The sequence below is a fragment of the Bos taurus genome, chromosome 10, assembly GCF_002263795.3.
Source record: "Bos taurus isolate L1 Dominette 01449 registration number 42190680 breed Hereford chromosome 10, ARS-UCD2.0, whole genome shotgun sequence".
Taxonomy (NCBI): domain Eukaryota; kingdom Metazoa; phylum Chordata; class Mammalia; order Artiodactyla; family Bovidae; genus Bos; species Bos taurus.
The window spans coordinates 92,713,294-92,738,456 of record NC_037337.1 but is presented as its reverse complement, the minus strand read 5'-3'; the positions used below and the strand labels follow the sequence as shown (position 1 = coordinate 92,738,456).

Below are 25,163 nucleotides of genomic sequence, written 5' to 3'. Positions count from 1 at the left end.
GTTCAGAGATGTTTGGTTCAAAGGTCACATAGCTGTTAAATGCCAGAATGGGGACTGAAACAGAGGCTGTGCAGGGTCCAAACCTTACTCGCGCTCACTCAAGGGTACATCTCCTCCTCAAGACACGGCCGTGGGGGCTGGCGCTCTTTCCCATGGAAGATCAGATTGTTATTCTGTGTGTTTTTTCCTCCTGGTGTTGAGAAGCCCCGTCTGCCCAAGTCCTCTGATAATCCCTTCATCTTTGGAGAGGGAGGCACGAATTCCAGTGTGAACTATGGCTCTGTATTTGTCCGCAAACTGCCAAGATTTTAAAAACATCCCCCTTACTTTCACCTCTCCGCGGAAGAAACATTTGTTAAAGACATTGGGAAATTTACAGATGGGCAGTAAAAGGCGAGATGAGTCCTTTTTGAGGGACAGAAGCATAAGAGAGCAAGCCCTGGCCTTGGGGCAGTGGAGAATATGTGGTGGTTTTATGGGCCAGAAAAGGGGAGGGTGGATTTTTAGGCAAAGGGGCCTAAGACAAAGACATCAGATGTATCTCTGTGTTCTTTTATCCACCCTCCCCCGGCCCAATCATCTTGAAGTAAAAGCCAACTGGGATTTTCAAGAACAAACTTTATTTTGAATTTTAAATTAACTCAGAGATTTAATATGAATGGTATGTAGTAATTCCTAACACTATGTGCCAGCCACCACCCTAAACACTTGATGTGCCTTATCTCATTCACTCCTCACGAGAACCCATTTCAGAGGTGAAGAAACTGAGGCACAGACTAAATAACTTGTCAATAACCATTAAGTGACTGAGCCAGGATTCACAGCCAAGCCACCTGGCTCCCAACGCTCTGCTCTTGCCCACCTGCTGTTTTACCTCTCGAATACTCATATATCACTGCAGCCTCAGGCAAGCTTCCTTTCAAAATGTTTTCTCATAACTCCTTTTTAGTGCAGAGCAGGGCTGATCCAGGAGATCTGTAGCTACAGACATCTGTGGAGTAAAAGAATAATTAATATTAAATATTTGTCAAGCACCTACTACGTGCCAGTGTGTGTGTGTGCTCAGTTACTCAGTCATGTCCGACTCTTTGTGATCCCATGGACTGTAGCCTGCCATGCTCCTCTATCTGTGGGGTTATCCCAGCAAAAATGCTGGAGTGGGTTGCCATTTCCTTCTCTAGGTGGTCTTCCTGAGCCAGGGATCAAATCCACATCTTCTGAATTAGAGGTAGATTCTTTACCACTGCACCCCCTGGCAAGCCCACTATGTGCTAGAAAGGGAAGTCGTGTCCAACTCCTAGCGACCCCATGGACTGCAGCCCACCAGGCTCCTCCATCCATGGGACTTTCCAGGCAAGAGTACCGGAGTGGCGTGCCATTGCCTTCTCCGAACATAGGCTCAGTGCTAAATTCTTTATAGGCATCTTCTCATTTTATACTTCCCCAAACCCTCTGGGGATGTAGGTATATTATTATCCCCACTTATAAATAAGGGACTGGGGCTCAGGAACCAGCCCAGGATGATACCAGGAGGTGGCTGAGCTGGGTGTCAATTCTAGGCTGTCTGAAATGAGTTCTCCCTTTCAACAAAAATCCTATAGTGTCTCTTTATTCTGTGTGTGTGTGTGTGTGTGTGTGTGTGTTGGGGGCCAGGGGATGGGGTCATTTAATTTTCCTCTAAAAAGCTAAAAAGATTTCCTATCTGTCAAATGAGACAAATAAAAATAACTAATATTTCCACACATCATGTACATTATGAAGGACTCGCGGGTGTATAATCTCATTTGAATGTCAGCAACCTTATTAAGATAGAATTACACATCTTCCAACCAGGTCTCAGAAGTTCCAAGGTATGATGCTCTGTGACAGCAAAAGCAGCTAGGTTCTTTCTTTCTGCTCTTTCATCCTTGACTTTTTGGCTTTATTTTAGGCTTGCTGCCTTGTGAGCACAAAATGGCTGCCACAGCTCCAGGTATCTCATCTTCAGAAAAGTATATTCAAAGAAGGAAGAAAGTAGACTGGGCAGGGAAAGAGGCTTTCATTTAAATCAGGGAGGAAAATCTTTCTCAAACACCCACTCCTCCCCATCTGGTAAACTGCCTCTTACATCTCATTTACTAGAACTAAGCCACATGGCCTTCCCTAGGGGCAAAGGAGGCTGGACAAATTAGTCCAGTATATGAGTTTTTCAGCCTCAACAGTGAAAAGTAGCTATATGACTGACAGTACTGTCCTTACAGCAGGCAGAGGGGGTACTGCCCCAGACTCCAGGCCTCGGGGTCCTGTTTCAGAATGCCTTCCTCACAATTTTCCACTTTGTGCCTGAGACTGGCGGGGCTGAAAGTGCTGTCTGGGTAGGCACCCTGAGCCTGGGTCAGGCCCTGTCTGTCCCCTTTTCTCCCCTTGTAAGTGCTCCTGGGGGCTCCCCCGGTGGTGCTAGTGGTAAAGAACCCACCCACCAATGCAGGAGACACAAGAAACTCGGGTTTGATCCCTGGTTCAGGAAGGTCCCTTGGGGAAGAGAATGGCAACCACTTCAGTATTCTTGCCTGGAGAATCCCATGGACAGAAGAGCCTAGTGGGCTACGGTTCATACGGTTGCAAAGAGTCAGACACGACTGAAGTGACTTGGCACACATGCACACAAGCGCCCTGGGGCTCTCCAGGTGCACATGGAACTGACCGGAGCCCCAAGGAGCTCTTAGCTTCTTCGTCCTGCTGGGGTCTTTTTGGTACCCTGTAGCCGTCTTCTCTACCCAGGAGGCTGGCCGGGAGCATGGATTGCTTCCCTGGCCTGTGCACTCTTTCTTTTGCAGGATTGCATGAGACGGACTGCCAGAGTGGTCCTGGTATGCTGATTCAGGATGACTCACTCACATCATACACTGGATAAGCTCAGAGATCAGGGCGGTGGACAGTTCACTTCTGGAATTTTGGTTGAGCTGCATGTGTGAGCCCAGGCGTTGGTATTGACTGGCAATATTCCAGCTACGGTGCTGCCTCTGGGCTACCTGAGGCATTTTTTCAACTCCGAGCTGGCACCCGGGACAGTGACCCCTCCTTTCTGTGGGCTCCCACCAGCCCCCAGGGTGGCGATGCCTGTTTTCTCCTGGGGCTCTCCAGCCCATTTTCACAATGCCTACAGGCTTTTCTGGTTGAAGTCCTCTCTTGCCTCTGCTCAATGTGGTGACATCGTGCTCTCCCTGGTCAGGCCTTAAGTTGTCTGGATGAGGGATGGACATTCCTTATGTGAATAAGCTTGTTCATTCACCCTGTCCTCCCCTCTGGGTGGTAGGAGGCAGGCAGGGGTGTGGCTGACACTGAGAGAGAGCACCTTCTAAGAATGCAGTGCTTAGAACCTGAAGTTCAAGAGAAGACCTGGTAGTAAAGAGCCATTGAATGGTTTTGGATAAGAGAGAGAAATGATAATGTTTATCAGTTCAGTTCAGAAACTCAGTCATGTCCGACTCTTTGCGACCCCATGAATCGCAGCACGCCAGGCCTCCTGTCCATCACCAACTCCCAGAGTTCACTCAGACTCACGTCCATCGAGTCAGTGATGCCATCCAGCCATCTCATCCTCTGTCGTCCCCTTCTCCTCCTGCCCCCAATCCCTCCCAGCATCAGAGTCCTTTCCAATGAGTCAACTCTTCACATGAGGTAGCCAAAGTACTGGAGTTTCAGCTTTAGCATCAGTCCTTCCAAAGAAATCCCAGGGCTGATCTCCTTCAGAATGGACTAGTTGGATCTCCTTGTAGTCCAAGGGACTCTCAAGAGTCTTCTCCAACACCACAGTTCAAAAGCATCAATTTTTCGGCGCTCAGCCTTCTTCACAGTCCAACTCTCACATCCATGCATGACCACAGGAAAAACCATAGCCTTGACTAGTTGGACCTTTGTTGGCAAAGTAATGTCTCTGCTTTTGAATATGCTATCTAGGTTGGTCATAACTTTCCTTCCAACGAGTAAGCATCTTTTAATTTCATGGCTGCAGTCACCATCTGCAGTGATTTTGGAGCCCAGAAAAATAAAGTCTGACACTGTTTCCCCATCTATTTCCCATGAAGTGATGGGACCAGATGCCATGATCTTCGTTTTCTGAATGTTGAGCTTTAAGCCAACTTTTTCACTCTCCTCTTTCACTTTCATCAAGAGGCTTTTGAGTTCCTCTTCACTTTCTGCCATAAGGGTGCTGTCATCTGCATATCTGAGCTTATTGATATTTCTCCCAGCAATCTTGATTCCAGCTTGTGTTTCTTCCAGTCCAGTGTTTCTCATGATGTACTCTGCATAGAAGTTAAATAAGCAGGGTGACAATATACAGCCTTGACATACTCCTCTTCCTATTTGGAACCAGTCTGTTGTTCCATGTCCAGTTCTAGCTGTTGCTTCCTGACCTGCATACAGATTTCTCAAGAGGCAGATCAAGTGGTCTGGTATTCCCATCTCTTTCAGAATTTCCCACAGTTTATTGTGATCCACACAGTCAAAGGCTTTGGCATAGTCAACAAAGCAGAAATAGATGTTTTTTCTGGAACTCTCTTGCTTTTTCCATGATCCAGTGGATGTTGTTAATTTGATCTCTGGTTCCTCTGCCTTTTCTAAAACCAGCTTGAACATCAGGAAGTTCATGGTTCACATATTGCTGAAGCCTGGCTTGGAGAATTTTGAGCATTACTTTACTAGCATGTGAGATGAGTATTGTGCGGTAGTTTGAGCATTCTTTGGCATTGCCTTTCTTTGGGATTGGAATGAAAACTGACCTTTTCCAGTCCTGTGGCCACTGCTGAGTTTTCCAAATTTGCTGGCATATTGAGTGCAGCACTTTCACAGCATCATCTTTCAGGATTTGAAATAGCTCGACTGAAATTCCATCACCTCCACTAGCTTTGTTCATAGTGATACTTTCTAAGGCCCACTTGACTTCACATTCCAGGATGTCTGGCTCTAGGTCAGTGATCACACCATCGTGATTATCTGGGTTGTGAAGATCTTTTTTGTACAGTTCTTCTGTATATTCTTGCCACCTCTTCTTGACATTTATAGGTTAGATCAATAGCTCTGGGTGGGATGGATCAGAGCAGCGTTTATGTGGTACCTGTGAAGAGCTGGTTTTCCTTGATGCAGAAGCAGGTTTTAAGTGGTATGCAAAAGGAGCAATACATTTCATTGGCTCGCATAGTGTGAGAATTATTCTTTTTCCAATTATCTTTCAGTCTGTTTGCTTGATTTAGCCAAGAAGAAATGATCAGTGTGGTGGCAGTGTGTCTTTAATACCTCTCTAACTGAGCTGAACTGAAATCTTGATGTGCTGTGCTTAATCACTCAGTCTGGTCTGATTCTTTACAACTGCATGGACTGTAGCCCACCAGGCTCCTCTGTCCATGGAATTTTCCAGGCAAGAATACTTGAGTGGGTTGCCATGCCCTCCTCCAGGGGATCTTCCCAACTCAGGGGTCGAACCCAGGTCTCCCACATTGTAGGTGAATTCTTCACCATCTGAGCCATCAGGGAAGCCCTAAATCTTGATACTCTTCTTTTTGAGCAAAGAAAAAGCAGGACCTCAAACTTGAAACTTTCAGCAGCCAACAGTATCCTGCTAAGATTAGATAACATGGCTTATTTTCATTCTACTATTTTTTGTGTGGTTAATGTTCTATTTATGGCAAATGATACTGGTTTTTTCATTGATGATAATGATATAAAAATTCCTTTTCAATAAAGTTGAGCAAAATGAGATGAATTTAAAGAAATAGGTGTATACTGTTAAGAAACAGTTAAGTGTATACTAAGTAGAACCTTAGTACAGCTGATAGGGGCTTCCCTGGTGGCTCAGTGGGAAAGAATCCACCTGCAATGCAGGAGACCTGGGTTTCATCACTGGGTTGGGAGGATCCCCTGGAGGAGGAAATGGCAACCCACTCCCATATTTTTGCCTGGAGAATCCCATGAACAGAGGAGCCTGGTGGGCTGAAGGCCATGGGGTCACAGGAGAGTCAGACATGACTTAGCAACTAAACAACAACAATAGCAACAAGTACAGCTGATACATGGAGACTTTTGTACATCTGCAAGAATGTACAGTCAAACACAGATGACTGGAATTTAAGATACACTGGAATAGAAGAAAGTAAGATTAAACACAAGAGACCAGTAAGAAGGTTATTGCAATAATACAGGTGAGACATTTTCAACTTCCTCTGAGTAGAGTCTTATATTTATTTTGTTTTGCTCTCAGGATTAAGCCTTGAGGGCAGCCAGAGTGATTGTCCAGTTAACACCATTGTTAGCAACGAAAACCGTTGCCACAGATGATGAGCTGGACTTTGATGTTAATGTATTCTTTCAAACATTGGTCCCCAAAGCTTTCCCTGACATGCTGCCTCAAATCCAACTTTGGGTGATAAAATTATACATAAATGAATTTAAAAAAATTTTAAGTTATAAAGAAAAAAAATCACATCTTACATTTTAAGAATTGATCATCATTTCACAATCTATACAAACATTGGTTCGTTATATTGGTGGTGGTGTTGTTGTTCAGTAGCTAACCTGAGACTAATATAATGTTAACTATTTTGAACTGTGCTGTTGGAGAAGACTCTTGAGAGTCCCTTGGATTGCAAGGAGATCCAACCAGTCCATCCTAAAGGAAATCAATCCTGAATATTCATTCATTGGAAGGACTGATGGTGAAGCTGAAACGCCAATACTTTGGCCACCTGATTTGAAGAACTGATTCAGTGGAACAGACCCTGATGCTGGGAAAGATTGAAGGCAGGAGAAGGGGACGACAGAGGATGAGATGGTTGGATGGCATCACCGACTCAATGGACATGAGTTTGAGTGAACTCAGGAATTGGTGATGGACAGGGAGGCCTGGAGTGCTGCAGTCCATGGGGTCGCAAAAAGCTGGACACAGCTGAGCAACTGAACTGAACTGATACTTCACTTGAAAAAATAAAAATAGCATCTTACTTTTAAAAAAATGTTTCAAAAATTCTTGTTCATCTTTCAAATTCCTTCAATTCAAACATCACCCCTTCTGAGAAGCTTTCCCTGATTTCTCTATGTCTACTCATTTGTTCCTTGCCCTGTGCGTTCAGTGAACCTTCCAACACACATAAGCCAAACTTGGAAATTACCTGGTGGTCCAGTGGTTAGGACTCAATGCTTTCACTGCTGGGGCCTGGGGTTCAATCCCTGGTAGGGGAACTAAGATCCTACAAGGCATATGGTATGGCAATAAAGAAATAAATATTAAGCCAAACTCTATGGAACAGTGTCTTTGTGGGCCTTCTTGCTAGGCTCTCAGCTTCCCAGTGACCCTGTCTTTCTTTTTATCCATGCCCTCTACGACTATTCCAGCAAAAAATAAGCAGGAGTTCAGTAAGGATTTCTGTAACAAATAAATCTTGCAGTGGTGACACCACATAACAGAAGAACACTTAGAAAGTCATTCAGTTCAGTTCAGTCGCTCAGTCGTGTCCGACTCTTTGCAACCCCATGAATTGCAGCACGCCAGGCCTCCCTGTCCATCACCAACTCCCAGAGTCCACCCAAACTCATGTCCATCAAGTCAGTGATGCCATCCAACCATCTTATCCTCTGTCATCCTCTTCTCCTCCTGCCCTCAATCTCTCCCAGCATCAGGATCTTTTCCAATGAGTCAGCTCTTTGCATCAGCTGGCCAAAGTATTGGAGTTTCAGCTTCAGCATCTGTCCTTCCAATGAACACCCAGGACTGATCTCCTTTAGAATGGACTGGTTGGATCTCCCTGCAGCCCAAGGGATTCTCAAGAGTCTTCTCCAACATTACAGTTCAAAAGCATCAATTCTTTGGCTCTCAGCTTTCTTCACAGTCCAACTTTCACATCCATACATGGCCACTGGAAAAACCATAGCCTTGACTAGATGGACCTTTGTTGGCAAAGTAATGTCTTTGCTTTTGAATATGCTATCTAGGTTGGTCATAACTTTCCTTCCAAGGAGTAAGCGTCTTTTAATTTCATGGCTGCAGTCACCATCTGCAGTGATTTTGGAGCCATTATGTTCTATTAATTTCAAAGTCAATGAAAGTTCATAGAAGGGAAAAAGCTACATGAATTGGAAGGTGTGCTGAAGGAATTAAGGACGTTAAAAGGCTTGAGTGGGAAACTGGAAATCTAAATAAAGATTCTTCAGCATCTTAGTAGCACAATTTCCCACTTGGAAGAGTATTGTATGTGTGAGCAGGAGATGCTGGAGGAAAGGAAGCAACCAGATCCCAGTAGAGGATTTCTCTTATCTTTTCTTTTTCTCAGCCTTTTTGAGGCCAGCCCTTAGATGTGGCTGACATTGTCTACAGACCTTGCTCTCCCCAGAATTCTTCATGGCGCTTGGTCCATTAATATTTGTGGAATGGAAGCACCTTGCATAAAGACAAAACTAAACACTGTATTATTGATAGAAGTTCATTAAGAGTTCACAGAAGGGAGGAGATCAGGAGGAATGAGATTGTATTGAGGGATTTTTCCTGGATACAGGGTTGAGCTAAGCTTTGGGACAGAAGGACATAGGCTTTCCCATTCCCATGCCCTGAAGTGTTGTACCAAACTGCCAGTGAAGATGGCTCTAGTCCTCTAAACCTGCAAAAGCTACCCTGCCAGGGAAGTAGCCACTACCCACATGTAGCTATTTAAATACAATTGAAAATCCAGTTCTTCACTTGCACTAACCACATTGCAAGTGTCCAATAGCCACATATGCCTAATGGCTTTCATAACAAATAGCTCAGATGGAGAATATGTCCGTTACCATAGAATGTTCAGTTGGACAATGCAGATCTAAAAAGATCTGTTGTTGAAAGCTGCAACACGAGGGCAAGACAATCTGACTTTTTCATAGGCTTTTCTGTTTCTCTACACTTTTATACTTTTAGCTACTACACTTTAGGATTTAACTGACGTTGCCTTCCCTGACAGTTTCTACACTCTTGGAATGCATGCTGTGGACATGAAAAAAAGATTCAGTGATTTTTAATATAGTCACAAAGTTGTGCAATCATAATCATTATCTAATTTTAGAACATTTTCGTCATTGCAAAAGGGAACCCCAGATCCATTCAGCAGTCGCTCCCCATTTCTCTTTCCCCAAGACCCTTGACGACCACTAATCTGCTTTGTGTCTCCATAAATCTGCCCATTGTAGAAATGTCATCTAAAGGGTATCCTACAATATGATGCCCTTTGGGTCTCTGCTTCTTTCACTTAGCATAGTGTTCTCAAGGTTCATCCATATTGTAGCGTGTATCTGTATCCACTCCTTTCTATAGCTGGATAGCATTCTATCATATGGATGCACCTCATTTTGTTTATCCATTCATCAGTTGATAAATGTGGGGTGCTTGCATTTATCCGCTATGATGAATAATGCTTCTGAGAACATCAGTGTACACATTTTTGCATGCACATATGTTTTAAATTCTCTTGAATATATACTTTAGAAGCAAAATTACTGGGTGATAAGGTAACTCTATGTTTAATTCTTTCAGGAACTGCCGAAGTGTTTTCTAAGTCAGCTGCAGCATTTTATTTTGCATAAATTTAAGAGAGAACTATTCTTTTCTTTACTTGATAGTGCTTGACATACAGAAACTGCTTGCTCACTATCAGGTCAGGTTGGTGATCACTTTGACCCACACCAGTCTGGACCTGGAGGATGCCCTGTTGACCAGCATAAGGGTGTGGCCCCAGTCTCCTTAATGCCACCCTGTTACCCTGTTAAGGACTTTAGGCAATCAGTTCATGTTTACTGAATACCTATTACCTCCCACTGGCTGACAGCCATGTAAACTAGAATGCTGTCATGCAGATATAACACAGGTGAGGGGATTCTACCTTTGCCTGGGAGAGCTAATGACAGCCTTATGAAGGAAGAGCTATTTTAGTTGTCTTGAGTGCCAAGTAGCCAGGGAAGAAAAGCCACACAGGAAGCAGAACCAAGCAAAGCATTTTGCTAGAAGAGACAGGGATGAGAGATGGATACACAAAAAGCTCCTGCCAAAGGGGGATTTCACAGTGAATGTGATGGAATCCAGATTTAAAAAAATATATATTTATTTATAAACTCTTACTTGCAGCATGCAGGATCTAGTCCCTGACCAAGGGTTGAACTCAGGCCCCCTGGGTTGGGAGCCAGGAGTCTTAGCCACTGGACCACCAGGGAAGTTCCAGGAAACCAGAGTCTTCCATGTATCCTTCCAGGGGGGCTGAGTTTAGTGTGATGAGACCAAGGTTGATCAGTTTAAGAAATCATCTGGGGTTAGCCTAGTTCTTTGGCTGAAGGAGCCTCTTTTCTTCAGAGTGACTGCATGATCAATCCAGATGGAATTTTTGCTTTACCAAAAGCCACACCCATGGTGTGTGGGAGGGATGCTGGTGAAAGAGACTTCCTCATACAATCTGCTGTGCCCTCATTTTTACCAGGTAAGGCTTCACTATACCAATACATCTTTTCAGTATGAAGTTAATTGATTGCTTATCCACTAATGTAAACTGGAGAAAACTGAGCTCATTTTCTCCAAGGGTCTTGGGCTCTTCAAAGTAAGTGTGTTTCAGCTCACTCCCTGATGGCTCAGATGGTAAAGAATCCGCCTGCAATGCAGGAGATCTGGGTTCGATCCCTGGAACAGGAAGATCCCCTGGAGAAAGAAATGTCAACCCACTACAGTATTCTTGTCTGGAGAATCCCATGGACAGAGGAGCCTGGTAGGCTAAAGTTCATGGGGTAACAAAGTGTCAGACACGACTGAGGAAGTAATACTTAATCCTTAGGGCAAAAATCAGGCTCTTTAGAATGAGTCATACTGGCTTTCACCAGGGTCTTTTAACTTCTCTATTAAACTAAATTTCTCTCTCAAGGGTTCTGTCAACACAGGAGAAAAGAACTAGGGGGAAATACCTGTAGGAAAATGGTTATATACTTGCTGTCAAGAAGACATTACTGCAACCAAAGTCAAAGGTAAGACAGAAACTGTGCTATTTGTTTATATTCATTGTCTAGCTGGGTGTTTGGGGATGGGGTTGGGGTCCTTTGATGAGTGGTAGAACAAAGTTCTGGGAGCACCCTGATTTACAGTGATTGTTTTTATTCTTTAGAAAGATTCATTGCAGGTGTGAGAGAATGTTGGGAGGACTGAAGACTGTAAAATGGGAGGAGAGATGAAGATGTGGACAGTTTTATTTCCTGACGGTTGCTCTCCATTCTAACTTGTGCCTCTCCATAGCAATGCAGGGCGACTGTCTTCCAGATGAAAATCTCTCGCACTCAGAGCTGATGTCTCGTGTCCACAAAGGACCTCTGTACATACTTATGACAGCTGTTATATGCATTTCTGAATTAATATATGCAAAGTACTTGGAAACCTGACTGGCGAATACTACGCATCATGGAAACGTTAGGGTTGTTGTTATTATTATTCAGACTCATCTCCATAGCTAGGTAAAGATTCCTTGTCGAGGAAGACCTCGCTGTCCTTCTCGTCCTTAGTAATCTCTTAACGTGATTAGGACCTTGGACAAGTCGCTTACCCTTTGCAAGCTCCACAAAGATTGTGTGTCAAGTACGATCTGAGTCTAGAAACACAATTTGGTGCCCACTGTTTATGAGCTACTGCCCTGCGTCCTGTGCCTATATATATATATATATATATATATCAGTTCAGTCTCTCAGTTGTGTCCAACTCTTTGCGACCCCATGGACTGCAGCACACCAGGCCTCCCAGTCCATCTCCAACTCAAACTCATGTCCATCACTGCAGTGATGCCATCCAACCATTTCCTCCTCTGTCATCCCCTTCTCCTTCTGCCTTCAACCTTTCCCAGCATCAGGGTCTTTTCCAACGATTCAGGTGGCCAATAGCATTATTAGCTATAATCCTATAGCTTATATTTATATATGTATATATATATATATAGAGAGAGAGAGTATGCCTATATATATATATATGTATATATAGTAAAACCAACCTAGACAGCATATTAAAAAGCAGAGACATTACTCTGCCAACAAAGGTCCGTCTAGTCAAAGCTATGGTTTTTCCAGTGATCATGTATGGATGTGAGAAAGCTGAGCGCCGAAAAATCAATGCTTTTGAACTGTGGTGTTGGAGAAGACTCTTGAGAGTCCCTTGGACCACAAAGAGATCCAGCCAGTCCATCCTAAAGGAAATCAGTCCTGAATATTCACTGGAAGGACTGATGCTGAAGCTGAAACTCCAATACTTTGCCACCTGATGCGAAGAACGGACTCATTGGAAAAGACCCTGATGCTGGGAAAGATTGAAGGCAGGAGGAGAAGGGGACGACAGAGGATGAGATGGCTGGATGGCATCACCGACTCAGTGGACATGAGTTTGAGTAAACTCCGGGAGTTGGTGATGGACAGGGAAGCCCGGCATGCTGCAGTCCAGGGGATCACAAAGAGTCGGACACGACTGAGCGACTGAACCGAACTGAGAGGAAAAGCGTTAAATGAATGCGGAGTCAAAACCTCATATAAGAGTGAGACGGGAGAGCAGCAATCCGCACCATGCAGCCTCGACACGGGCTGTGGGACAGCCTCCTGGGCGGTCCCCATCCCCCTGCACCCCCGGGCCGCGCGCCTGAGCTGCACTGGCCGCGCGGCAGGGCCCGGGTTGCAGCGTCTGGCTCTGAGCTCCGGGCTCCGGGCGCAGAGAGGCGCCGCGGGGCTGCGGCGCGGGGGGTCGGGGTCGGGGCGGGTCCGCGCCGCGTCGGACCCGCCCACCGTCCGGCCGGCCAGTCAGCGCGCGGCTCGGGCTCGCGCCTCGGCCAATCCGCAGCGGCGGGAGCGGCGCCCGGCGCGGCTGGGCGCAGAGCGAGCTCGGACTCGGAGCCGGCGGCCTGGCCGCCCCGGAGCGAGCGCGGCAGGGAGGAGCGCGCGGCGGGACGGGGGCGCCCCGGGGCCGGCGCCGCTCCCGCTGAGCCGCGGCCACTTTCCGGCGGACCCTCGGGACTCTGCGCGCCGCGCCGCAGGTAGCTGCTCCCCGAGCTGGGAGGCCGATCGCGCTCCGGGCCCCCGCGGGTGGAGCGGGCGGGGGCCGGGCCGGCCGCGAGGTCGTAGCGCTGCGGGAGCTGCGCGAGCACCCCTGGAGCCCCCCGAAGCTGCCTCGGCTGGAATGCCCCGGGGAGACGCGCTTCCCCCAGCCGCTCCCCACCGCGGGCTTCCAGCGGTGAGAGTGAGCGAGGGGAGTCCGCTAAGGCGGGCAGGGGTGCAGGGTCGGGGGGGAAGACGTGATCCCTGGACACCCTGCCCCGCACACAGGCGCTGTCTTCCCGTGCGTGTCCGCCCGGAGATCTGGGTCCCCGGGACGTCTTCGTGGGGCCCGAGCGAGAGAGGCGACAACAGGTGTCCTTGCGGACGGTGCTTTTCTCCACCGTCCACTCCTCACCCCAACCCTCCCCCAAACTGCGTTGGCGTTCTGCGCCCCACTTTCGGGGTGCCCGGATACAGGGACCCCAGCCTGGCCTCTCAGGCGCGATGCCCGCTGGACAGCGCCCAGAGGCGGCCTGGACCCGGCCTTTGGATGGAGTTTCCTCCTCGCGTTGCCAAGCGATTTGCCTGACACCCGCCCCTCTCCCTGAGATGAAGAGAGTTGATGTGGTTGGTGTGTGTGTGCCTCTGTTGCAGCCTGTACTAAAAGGAGCTGCCCCAGGGCTGTGAGTCAATCATTAACTGGTTTCTGTACAGCTAGTGGCCTCCGTCTCTTTCTCTGAGGCAGGTCCTTCGTGGTCTCCTGCGCTTCACTCTTCTAGACTGTAAAGTCAAAACACTGCCTTTACCTGCCCGATGGCGTGGCTTTGCGGAGTAAGTGAGCCAAGCTGGAAAACACTGAGGCCAGCGCTTAAGTATTCCATAAACGCTGGCTTAGTGTTCATTATAGGGAGCGGATGGCCTTTTTAAAGAGTAAATCAGACGTGTCCAAACGGGCCCAGTGACTCTTTGGAGTTCTGAACAGCTCTTTACACTTGAAGGGGAAAAGTAATCTTACTAATGTTACTGATGGTATCATTTAAAGGTACTATATCCTTTGAGGGATTTAAAAAAAGAAAAACAAGCCTCCTTCACTGGAATGGTGAGAGATAAATGGATTCCAACTAGTAACTGAGAAAACTTTGTAACCCTGGAAAAAAAAGTGTATGAATGTCATGTGAAAAGACTGTGTTGCCTCATTACTATGGCTGATTTAGGGGGAAACTTTGAACGTTCTTCTACTCCCTACTCCTCCCTTAAAACAAGTGAATTTTAAAAGAGAGAGAAGAGAAAAGCAAACAAAAGCCCAACCACACAACAAAATGCCAACGGCTCACAGAAACCTAAAATTATAGTTCCCACTTGAGGTTTTTTTTTTTTTTTTTTCCAGTTTCTGACCTGGGTGGTCTGCTTCGGTTCTTTGCCACTGTGTCACTTTCCTTGTTTAATTTGAAGAGTCAGATAAATGTTTCACTCCCTGAATGTGTCTTTTTAAAAGCTAAAATATCAATATATATCAGACTTGCTTGGATTTCTGAGCCCTCTGCTACTTGTTTCCTACCCCCCCCCGACAAATCCCAAAGGGCCTTCCCAGAAATTCTCTAGGGCAGGGGTCCCCAGCCTCTGGGATCTAATGCCTGATGATCTGAGGAGCTGATGAAACAATAATAGAGACAAAGTGCGTAGTAAATGTACTTGAATCATCCCGAAACCCAACCCCTAACTTTGGTCTGTGGAATAATTGTCTTCCATGAAACCTATCACTGGTGCCAAAAAGGTTGGGGAGGGCAGCTCTAGAGTAATGTTAGTGGGAACCTGTTTGTCTTTCTCAGAACATTACCCCCACAACCTGAGAGCTGGGGAGAGGGCGCAGGTAAAGTGCCCCAGTGCTCCTAGGGTCTCTGGCACATTTACCAGGAGCCTTAGAATAAATACATCCACTCAGAGAACGTGACTATCATCTGAGAGGGTAAGGAGCCAACTTCCAGATGTAAATCTTCCAAAGTGAGTGAAATTGCTCAGTCATGTCTGACTCCTTGCGACCCCATGGACTGTAGCCCACCAGGTTACTCCGTCCATGGGATTTTCCAGGCAAGAGTACTGGAGTGGGTTGCCATTTCCTTCTCCAGGGGATCTTCCTGACCCAGGGATCGAACTAGGCAGATGCTTTACCATCTGAGCCACCAGGGAAGTCATATGTTTCAAATGTCAGATTAATTCACCAGCCCTTTCAGTTGTTGGTGAGAAGACCCTCCCTCTGCACCTGAGTGGGGGGATTTGGAAGTTGTGCTGGAGGAGACACAGAGGCACGTGGGGCAGGGGGCAGGTTGCCGAGTTCAGAGCCACACCCGCCCCTGACAGCCGGGAAACTTGGAGAAGTTGCTTGATTTTTTCTGAGCCAAAGTCTCTCTCACATTGCAAAATGAGGGCTCAAAAAAAAAAAATTTTTTTTTTTTTTAGAGGAATTGTTCTAAGGATGGTGCTAATGAATAGAAACCCCTAGTGCCATTCCAGGGATGTGGTTATAGATCAGTAGCAGACAGAGGAGGTCTACAAGGTAAGAATGACGAACTGTACCTGGGAAAGTCTCTCTGGAGAGAGAGAGACTTTGTTGAGGGGATACACCTGAGCTGAGTGTAGACTAACAGGCAATTCTCTTGTGCAGACAGAACTGAGCTGGGATTGGAAGGAAGAGTAAGGCAGAGGGGAGGATTCCGGAAAGAGAGGGTACGGGATATCAGAAGTGCTATAATAGTCATCTTAGGAAAAATCAGCAAATACCTACCCCTGCCTACCCCATCCCAGTCTCAGCGGCTTACTACCAACCGCCGTCTGTTTCTCACCCATGTTACATGTCCAGGGTAGGGCATTCATGGTTCTGCTCCTCATGTGTCTCCATTTTGGGGCCCATTAAGGCTTAAGAACCCTGGAGAAGGGAAAGGATACCCTCTCCAGTATTCTGGCCTGGAGAATTCCATGGACTGTACAGTCCATGGGGTCGCAAAGAGTCAGACAAGACTGGGTGAGTTTCACTTTCAAGGCTGAAGAAACAGCCTCTTGCTGGGACGTACTAATCTTGTTTATGGGAGAGGGGGAAAAAGAGAACGTGACAGAATGAGATGACCATGGCCCTGAAAGGTCTGCTGAGAAGGAGCGGGTGTCACTTTAGCCCTCATGCTGTTGGCCAAGGTAAGCCACGTGGCCAGAGCTAATGCTGGTGGTGTGGGCACATGTAACCTCTTGCAAAGGAGGCAGAGATGATTAGGAGGGAAAGCACAGAAGGAAACAAGGCCAGGGAGGTGTCCCAGAGGCAGATGATACAGGGTTATGTGCCAGGAGCCTGGGACTTTATCCTATAGGCGGGGAGCAGCCACTGAAGGTTTTTTTTCAGTGGACCTATATAGTAGTAGTAGTGTTAGGCGCTCAGTCCTGTCTGACTCTTTGCGACCCCATGGTCTGTAGCCCACCAGGCTCCTCTGTCCATGGGATTCTCCAGGCAAGAGTACTGGAGTGGGTTGCCATTCCCTTCTCCAGGGCATCTTCCTGACCCCAGGGATCGAACCCTGATCTCCCGCATTGCAAGCAGATTCTTTACCATCTGAGCCACCAGGGAAGCCCAGTTGACATATAGTTGATTTAGAAGGTTGTGTTACTCGAAGGGTTTTAAGGTGGTTGAGATGATCAAATTTTCAGGGTGAGTGCATCTCTAGTAGCAATGTAGGGAGACTGAAGCAATTGAGATCTCAGATCTCTCCCTCTCACTGTCTGTCACATGACTTGAGAGTCCACTCCTAGAAGTGGCTCATTTGGGTGGCCTGTCTTCACAGGTGGCGGTTTAGTTGCTGAGTCGTGTCTGACTCTTGTGACCCCAGGGACTGTAGCCCCGCAGGCTCCTCTGTCCATGGAATTCTCCAGGCAAGAATACTGGAGAGGGTTGCCATTTCCTCCTCCAGGGGATCTTCCTGACCCAGGAATCAAACCCAGGTCTCCAGCATTGTGGGCAGATTCTTTACTGACTGAGCTACAAGGGAAGCCCACAGGTCTTCACAGGTCTTCTAAAATGGGCGTCTCTCTCACATTAAAGTCCTTATTTCATAATTATCATCCAAAGCAACTGTTCTCAAAGTTTAGGGTGCATTGGAATCACCTAGAAGGCTTGAAAAAATAGATTTATGGGCCCCCATACCAGAGTCTCTGAACCAGTACAGCAGGGTGAGTCTGGGAACGAGCATTTCAGAGAGGCACTCAGGTGATAATGATGCTGGCCCAGATGCCACACTCTGAAAGTCACCGAATTACAGGGAGGAATTATGACAGAGTTGAGGGGAAAGACCTGAAAGGAAGGGCCTAGTGGAAGGAGGAGAAAATCTGGAAGGTCCCAGGATAATCCATGTGGCAGTTTTGCTGGAGGCCAGCTTTGGCCTGTAAGAGTGACTGAGTCTCTGGGCTACACTGAACTGCAGGCACAGTGCTCTCGTCAGGAGACGAGAACAGCTCCGACTCGGAGAGGCGAGAAATGTGCCACCCTACCTTTGTCATTCTGCCCCCACGCCCTGTCCAATCCATGAGTCTGTCAACGCAGTTCCAGTCCTGACCCGTCACACTTCTTGTCATCCCAATTTTGATTTCTTCCAGAGCTGGGTTTGCTCACTGGGTGGACATTTGGCTGAATTTTAAAATAGTCGAAAAAATTACTCGTTTCCCTTGAGGGTCTTCATGAATAAACATCTGTACCATATGATCATGCAAATTGTGATCACCGCCCCCTGGATAAATAACCCCCTGAGAACCCAAGGTCATTCCTAGTTTGGATCATGCTTCTGGTTGGAGGAAGTTGTGACAGTTCCCTTAGCTGTGACTCACAGCTCCTGTAATGAGAAAGCATTCCAAGATCAGACGTTAAGGAGAAAATATGTTGGCATGTACAACATGACACAAGAAATAAACCATAATGAGGGTTTGTTTTCTTTTCACTGTGTTTTCATAAATCCCAGATGCGGCGAAAGTCTAATCAGTGATAGTCCTGCCCAATGGACATCATGTGAATGAATGAAATACTCTCAGGGTCAACTTTTGAGTGCTGGCTCGCAATTTACAGTATTTGTTTCAAGGTGTCATGAGTATAAAATGGTTTGTTGTGGGGCTGAATATACTAGAAACTCTGTGCATATTCAGTTCAGTTAAGTTCAGTCGCTCAGTCGTGTCTGACTCTTTGTGACCCTATGGACAGCAGCACGCCAGCCTTCCCTGTCCTTCACTATCTCCCAGATTTAACCCAAACTCATGTCCATTGAGTCGGTGATGCCATCCAACCATCTCATCCTCTGTCGTTCCCTTCTCCTCCTGCCTTCAATCTTTCCCAGCCTCAGGGTCTTTTCCAATGAGTCAGTTCTTCGAATCAGGTGGCCAAAGTATTGGAGCTTCAGCTTCAGCATCAGTCCTTCCAGTGAATATTCAGGACTGATTTCCTGTGGGATGGACTGGTTGGATCTCCTTCCAGTCCAGGAGACTCTCAAGAGTCTTCTCCAATACCGCAACTCGAAAGCATGGTGTGCCTGTGCTATCAAATGAAGTGAGATTTGAAAAAGATCATTTTCCTAACAGAAATGTGATAGACAAATGACACTTTAAAATTGTACCCTTCACTGTTTACAATGGCCAGGACATGGGAGCAACCTAGATGTCCATCAGCAGACAAATGGCTAAGAAAGCTGTGGTACATATACACAATGGAATATTACTCAGCTATTAAAAAGAACGCATTTGAGTCAGTTCTAATGAGGTGGATGAAACTGGAGCCTATTATACAGAGTGAAGTAAGTCAGAAAGAGAAACACCAATCCAATATATTAACGCATATATATGGAATTTAGAAAGATGGTAACAACAACCCTATATGCGAGACAGCAAAAGAGACACAGATGTAATGAACAGACTTTTGGACTCTGTGGGAGAAGACAGGGGTGGGATGATTTGAGAGAATAGCCTTGAAACATGTATATTACCATATGTGAAATAGATGACCAGTGCAAGTTTGATGCATGAAGCAGGGCATTCAAAGCTGGTGCACTGGGACAACCCAGAGGGATGGGATGGGGAGGGAGGTGGGAGGGGGGTTCGGGATGGGGGGGACACATGTACCCCTGTGGCTGATTCATGTTGGTAAATGGCAAAACCACCACAATATTGTCCAGTAATTAGCCTCCAATTAAAATAAATGAATTAAAAATAAATAAAAGTGTGCTCTTGGAGGCAGGAGAATTCCCTAGGTTTCTGGGTACCTCCAGAAGGATGTGAAAGCCCGTAGCCTGTGTCCAGGAGGCCTGCAGCCAGCTCCGTTGGTCAGATCTGTCTGTTACCCTGTCCAGGTAATTTTGGAAGGCCGGCTGTTTCTCCTCCTCCTGCAGAATTGGCCTTAGTGTTACCTTCCCTTGATCAGCTCTACAGTGAACTCCACAGTTCCCTCAATCTCAGGTCTCCAGGAAACTTGGTCTACAGTTTCAAAAGATGTAGCAAACCAAACCCTAGACATGAGTGAGAACCAGTGAGGAAAGGGACACTTAAACTAGCCAGGAGGGATGTGAAACACTGAACATGTTCATTAGAAAGTGTTTTTGTTCATTGTTGGATAGCATTTATCCAGATATTTGACATTTAAAAAGCACAGATATTAAATAACTACATAAATAGCATACTCTCTGTATGTTTATATTGAATAAATGTTATGGATCATGTCATGTGTGTGCATGCACACTCAGTCATATCTGACTCTTTGCAACCTTGTGGACTGTAGCCCACCAGGCTCCTCTGTCCATGATATTTCCCACACAGGAACACTGGAGTGGGTTGCCATTTCATTCTCCAGAGGATCTTCCTGACCCAGGGATCAAACCTGAGTTTCTTGCGTCCCCTGCAATGGCAGGCAAATTCTTTGCCAACTGCTCCACCTGGGAATATCGGAGAAGGCAATGGCACCCCACTCCAGTACTGTTGCCTGGAAAATCCCATGGACGGAGGAGCCTGGTAGGCCGCAGTCCATGGGGTTGCTAGGAGTCGGACACGACTGAGCAACTTCACTTTCACTTTTCAGATTCATGCATTGGAGAAGAAAATGGCAACCCACTCCAGTGTTCTTGCCTGGAGGATCCCAGGGACGGGGGAGCCTGGTGGGCTGCCATCTATGGTGTCGCACAGAGTCGGACACGACTGAAGCGACTTAGCAGCAGCAGCAGCCACCTGGGAATATACTGTGTATATTTTTTCCATGTCTAGCAATTTCTGGTGGTAAGTTTCTGGTGCTGTTGTTGTCTTTCTGAAATGTGACAACTTAGATAGAAACAGCCAGATTTCTATAGATGGATAATAGAAGGGCAGGATTGAAAACTCAGAGTTCCTTGAATTTTTTTGTTCATTGTATACACATCTGTCACTGCAGTTGGTCCCACATAACCCAGATTTATGTGCTTGGAGGTGGCCTCACTAGCAGCAAGAGGTGCTCAGTGTCCTTTATAGTATTTAGTCACAGTGAGGAGTGTGAAGCTACTTGGCAGATTGCTAATCTGCCCAGTAATATCTTTGGAAGGTGGCTTCGCATGAATGGCATTGAGTGTTTCCTGAGTATAAGGCTCTGAAGAAGACATGAGGAATTCAGAAAAGGGTAACACTTGGTGCTCTGATCTGAGAAAGGGTATAGTATTTGCGCAGAATTAATAATAGATACATAACAGCAAGGCCAAGAGGAGCCACATACTCAGAGGGGGCACGCATGCTGTGAATCCAGAAACGGGGTCTTTTCTGAGGTTGTCCTGGGCTGGGAAGGCTCATGGAGGAGCAGTTGCACCGGATTGGAGGGAGAAGTAGCATTTGGGTGGGAGCATTGGGGTTTAGGGGGCTTCCCTGGTAGCTCAGTCGGTAAAGAATCTGCCTGCAGTGCAGGAGACCCAGGTTCGATCCGTAGATCGGGAAGATCCACTGGAGAAGGAAATGGCAACCCATTCCAGTATTCTTGCCTGGAAAATCCCATGGACAGGGGAGCCTGGCGGGCTACAGTCCATGGGGTTGCAAGAGTCAGACTCGACTTGACTAAACCACCACCATCGGGCTTTAGGGAATGGACCCAAGTGAACTGTGGCTCTGATGGTCAGCACAGGCTTGTTGAGGACTGTGACTCAACTTCTGTATCTGAGTGAAGGGATCAAGGGAGAGGGGAAAAGGGAAACCTGAACTTCTTTGAGTCTTCTTTCTCGATCCCCGTCTGACCCTGTAATCCGGATATCCTGACAGCTTCCATTGTTTGCATCATCTCCTGGAAAACAAAGCCATTCAGTGATTCATTAGAAGATGAGTTACGCCAGACTCTCATCTGACCTTCTTAACATTTTACTTTATTAATAGGAAAGCGCTTTGGAGTGAAGGATGACAAACCACTTTATAAATACCATCTAATCCCATCATAAACTCTGTCAAGCTGGCAGGAGGTCGGTCTCTCTCCACTTGCGAAAAATGACTTGGGAAGGTCAAACGACTTGTTGAAAGTTGTGCAGGAATCCCCTGGCATATCACACCCCCTGATGCCATCTCCCTGGCATGTGGTGCTGCCCAGCTTCAGTTGCTTCGCAGATTTCCTGTCGGGTTGGTGGCTCTCAGAACTTGGGCCCTTGACATCTAGTTAAGATTTTCTCCATCTATTATTGTACCCCACGGAGGCCTTCCAACTGTCTCGCAAAAGGTCCTCATTAATTTTAATTTGGGGGATGAGATAATTACACCCTTCTCTTTCAGGCTGAACCCTGGCTCTCATTGAAAGGAGGTACCATTTCAGTGCTGTGGGTTTGTGCAAACACACCATCTGAATGAAATGGCAGTCTCAGCATTTTTCACGCCAGATGCCAAGCGGTATAACAGGACTGTCAGTGGCTTTCAATCTGCCTGAACTTTGAAGTGAGACACCAGACCCTTACCAGCAAGATAGAATCCCTCCATTGGCTGCCTTTTGAAGTTAGCTAATTGCTTTTTTCTTTTTTTTTTTTAAAATGTGAGCTGCTTCAAATGAGAACAGATTTTATATCTGTTTGCTTTAGGAATCGAATATGTTTGTCTGTCTTTCCTGACTTCAGTTGTTAAGAGAGTAATTGTAATGCCACAGTTAAGTGGATAAGGTTGGGGTGATCCATAGCTTATTCAGTGACACATTATTTAAACGCCGTCTATTCCATGAACCCAGAGTTGTCACAAATAGCTTGGCTTGTGTCTTCGCCCAGTACAAAGTATTAATTTTTTAACAATACTCTTTGTTCTTAGATCTCCCTCCACTTTAGACTCTGGCAGTTGAAAGATGGGGAAAAAGCTTTTTTGAAATCGAAATGATCAAAATCACGGTCGATAGCTGTCATTCACTGAATTTTGCTAATTCCGGATCCTCTGTTGTTGTTCAGTCGCTCAGTCGTGTCTGACCCTTCGTGACCCCGTGGACTGCAGCACGCCAGGCTTCCCTGTCCATCACCATTTCCCGGAGTTTTTAGTCCCTGCTGTAGCTGGAAACAAAAGGAAAAGTGCTAGAAAGAATTAAGGCCAGGAGTTGGGGGGTGCGGTCTGTGCTGTCCACCACACCCGCAGAGATCCCGGTGGGAGGAAACGGGCCCTTGTTTTTGCTCTCTGGGTTCGCACTATCAGCAGGACTGCTGAAGCACACTTCCTTCTTTCTTTTCCCTATCTCTTCCTCCTTAAAATTTTCGTTATAAAGTATTAGCTAGAAAGGGGGTGAGTTGGGAGGGGGACCCCTTTGCGCCAGTTCAGCGGCTGTCACTCACATCAGCCTAATTGGGCGGGCGTGTCTGCACTTCCAGCTGCACCATCACACACAGCAGCCCTGTGCTCTTGGGACCAGGGGCTCTGCGCCCCATCCTCCGGTGGCCTCTGTCCTGTGAAGAAAACACAGTCCAGCCTGGACACTTGGCAGAGCTGGGTCCTGGCCGCAAGAAAACCGGATGAAGCTGTAGGTTTATTAAGACTCCAGAGCCAGACTATCCATGTTTGAGTGGTGGGCATTCTTTAACTTCCCTGTGCCTCAGTTTCCTATAATAAAAGTATCTAGTTTATACAGCTCTTTTGAGGAGTACATGAGTTACTTAGTTAAATGAGTTGTAAGGCACTTTGAGGTCAGTCTCTGGGAGACAGGAGGTGTCACATACATGGTTATCCAATAGCACACAAAAGCAAAGTAGTACATGATCATCACTGTAGGTAGACAGTGCTGCCATGGATAAAGCTTACCTAACAGTATGAAAAGGCAAAATGATAGGATACTGAAAGAGAAACTCCCCAGGTCAGTAGGTGCCCAATATGCTACTGGAGATCAGTGGAGAAATAACTCCAGAAAGAATGAAGGGATGGAGCCAAAGCAAAAAGAATACCCAGCTGTGGATGTGACTGGTGATAGAAGCAAGGTCCGATGCTGTAAAGAGCAATATTGCGTAGGAACCTGGAATGTCAGGTCCATGAATCAAGGCAAATTGGAAGTGGTCAAACAGGAGATGGCAAGAGTGAATGTCGACATTCTAGGAATCAGCGAACTGAAATGGACTGGAATGGGTGAATTTAACTCAGATGACCATTATATCTACTATGGCGGGCAGGAATCCCTCAGAAGAAATGGAGTGGCCATCATGGTCAACCAAAGAGTCCAAAATGCAGTACTTGGATGCAATCTCAAAAATGACAGAATGATCTCTGTTCGTTTCCAAGGCAAACCATTCAATATCACAGTAATCCAAGTCTATGCCCCAACCAGTAATGCTGAAGAAGCTGAAGTTGAACGGTTCTATGAAGACCTACAAGACCTTTTAGAACTAACACCCAAAAAAGATGTCCTTTTCATTATAGGGGACTGGAATGCAAAAGTAGGAAGTCAAGAAACACCTGGAGTAACAGGCAATTTGGCCTTGGAATATGGAATGAAGCAGGGCAAAGACTAATAGAGTTTTGCCAAGAAAATGCACTGGTCATAACAAACACCCTCTTCCAACAACACAAGAGAAGACTCTATACATGGACATCACCAGATGGTCAACACCAAAATCAGATTGATTCTATTCTTTGCAGCCAAAGATGGAGAAGCTCTATACAGTCAGCAAAAACAAGACCAGGAGCTGACTGTGGCTCAGACCATGAACTCCTTATTGCCAAATTCAGACTGAAATTGAAGAAAGTAGGGAAAACCACTAGACCATTCAGGTATGACCTAAATCAAATCCCTTATGATTATACAGTGGAAGTGAGAAATAGATTTAAGGGCCTAGATCGGATAGATAAGAGTGCCTGATGAACTATGGACTGAGGTTCGTGACATTGTACAGGAGACAGGGATCAAGACCATCCCCATAGAAAAGAAATGCAAAAAAGCAAAATGGCTGTCTGGGTAGGCCTAACAAATAGCTGTGAAAAGAGAAGCAAAAAGCAAAGGAGAAAAGGAAAGATATTCCCATCTGAATGCAGAGTTCCAAAGAATAGCAAGAAGAGATAAGAAAGCCTTCTTCAGCGATCAATGCAAAGAAATAGAGGAAAACAACAGAATGGGAAAGACTAGGGATCTCTTCAAGAAAATCAGAGATACCAAAGGAACATTTCATGCAAAATGGGCTCGATAAAGGACAGAAATGAAATGGTATGGACCTAACAGAAGCAGAAGATATTAAGAAGAGATGGCAAGAATACACAGAAGATCTGTACAAAAAAGATCTTCATGACCCAGATAATCACAATGGTGTGATCACTGACCTAGAGCCAGACATCCTGGAATGTGAAGTCAAGTGGGCCTTAGAAAGCATCACTATGAACAAAGCTAGTGGAGGTGATGGAACTCCAGTTGAGCTATTCCAAATCCTGAAAGATGATGCTGTGAAAGTGCTGCACTCAATATGCCAGCAAATTTGGAAAACTCAGCAGTGGCCACAGGACTGGAAAAGGTCAGTTTTCATTCCAATCCCAAAGAAAGGCAATGCCAAAGAATGCTCAAACTACTGCACAATTGCACTCATCTCACACCCTAGTCAAGTAATGCTCAAAATTCTCTAAGCCAGGCTTCAGCAATATGTGAACCGTGAACTTCCTGATGTTCAAGCTGGTTTTAGAAA

General features: G+C 46.3%; 1 protein-coding gene across 5 annotated transcripts in view; it reads left to right on the top strand.

Annotated features, from left to right (window-relative positions):
* The first annotated feature begins 12,873 nt into the window (after positions 1-12,873).
* The window catches only part of STON2 (stonin 2), a 184,479-nt gene continuing 172,189 nt past the window's right edge, over positions 12,874-25,163 (top strand). For 4 of the 5 annotated variants that reach the window (XM_024997881.2, XM_024997880.2, XM_005212234.4 and 1 more), the window contains exon 1: positions 12,874-13,034. The gene's annotated coding sequence lies outside the window, so the exon portion shown is untranslated. Of the gene's footprint in view, positions 13,035-19,156; positions 20,317-25,163 lie in introns of those variants that run through there. The other variant, XM_024997878.2, reaches the window with a different exon arrangement.